The sequence below is a fragment of the Colobus angolensis genome, unplaced genomic scaffold, assembly GCF_000951035.1.
Source record: "Colobus angolensis palliatus isolate OR3802 unplaced genomic scaffold, Cang.pa_1.0 Scaffold115, whole genome shotgun sequence".
NCBI lineage: Eukaryota > Metazoa > Chordata > Mammalia > Primates > Cercopithecidae > Colobus > Colobus angolensis.
This window is the reverse complement of record NW_012112586.1, coordinates 434,321-435,729: the sequence shown is the minus strand read 5'-3', so window position 1 is coordinate 435,729 and position 1,409 is coordinate 434,321. Positions and strand designations below refer to the sequence as shown.

Here is a 1,409-nt window from a genome sequence, read left to right as displayed (position 1 = left end):
TTATTTATTTATGTTTTTGAGATGGAGCCTCATGCAGTCACCAGGCTGGAATACAGTGGTGTGATCTCAGCTCACTACAACCTCTGCCTCCTGGGTTCAAACAATTCTTCTGCCTCTGCCTCCCAAGTAGCTGGGACTACAGGCATGTACCACGACACCCAGCAAATTTTTGTATTTTTAGTAGAGACGGGGTTTCACCATGTTGCCCAGGATGGTCTCAATCTCTTGACCTCGTGATCCACCCACCTCGGCCTCCCAAAGTGTTGGGATTACGGGCATGAGCCGCCGCGCCTGGCCTTATTTATTTATTTTTTTTGAGAGGGAGTCTCGTTCTGTCGCTAGGCTGGAGTGCAGTGGCATGATCTCAGCTCACTGCAACCTCCACTTACCGGGTTCAAGCGATTCTCCTGCCTCAGCTTCCTGAGTAGCTGGGACTACAGGTTTGCACCACCACACCTGGCTATTTTTTGTATTTTTTGTAGAGATAGGGTTTCACCAGGTTGGCCAGGATGGTCTCGATCTCCTGATCTTATGATCCACCCGTTTTGGCCTCCCAAAATGCTGGGATTACAGGTGTGAGCCACCATGCCTGGCCAAATACATGAACTTTTAAATGAGGAAATATTAAATATACTCAAAGAACAGTGATCATGAGATGAAAGAGCCTGGAGCAATTTCCAATCAAATATTGAGGTGATTAGTTTACATTTTTGAAGATAATCTACGATTATCTACCATGTGTCCAGAACTTAGTATGAGAAGATCAGAGAAGAAAAGAGGTAAGTACAACACCATTACAAAGCTTCACAATATAGTTAAGAATGTGATTAATAAAAACATAAAAATGCAACATTAGTATATGTTGTTGAATAGTATAATAGAAAAAGGGACATAATGCAGAATAAATGTACAATACCAACTTTACACCTGAAAGATAAGAAACGTTAAATTTTTGTACTATTGTTGCATTTATAAAATATTCTTATTCAGGATCATTATTTAAATCACTGATGTCAATAACTTCACCATCATCAGTAAAACTTCCTTTTGCAATTATCCAAGAGTTCTCCAGAGCTCAGTATCAACACTTTTATTTAACTTCTTCACATTCATCCTCCTTTAATTGGACCTATAATTGAATCTATAAAGTAGTATTGTATCTATATGTAATGCTATCATTGGAAATTACTCCTAACCATAATAATTTTTTGTGTAATAGTAGGACAGATATTTTCATCCAATAAGTACAATTGTTTGTGATTTCTACAAGACCATTTATTGCATATTTTAAAAGTTTATTGACTTTTTGATGATATTCTTTTTTTTTTTTTTTTTGAGACGGAGTCTCGCTCTGTCGCCCGGGCTGGAGTGCAGTGGCCGGATCTCAGCTCACTGCAAGCTCCGCCTCC

At 39.1% G+C, this 1,409-nt stretch overlaps 1 protein-coding gene across 2 annotated transcripts in view; it reads right to left on the bottom strand.

The window, feature by feature from the left end:
• ZNF605 (zinc finger protein 605) overlaps positions 1-1,409 on the bottom strand; it is a 40,564-nt gene that overhangs the window by 3,133 nt on the left and 36,022 nt on the right. The gene's annotated exons all lie outside the window — the stretch shown is intronic.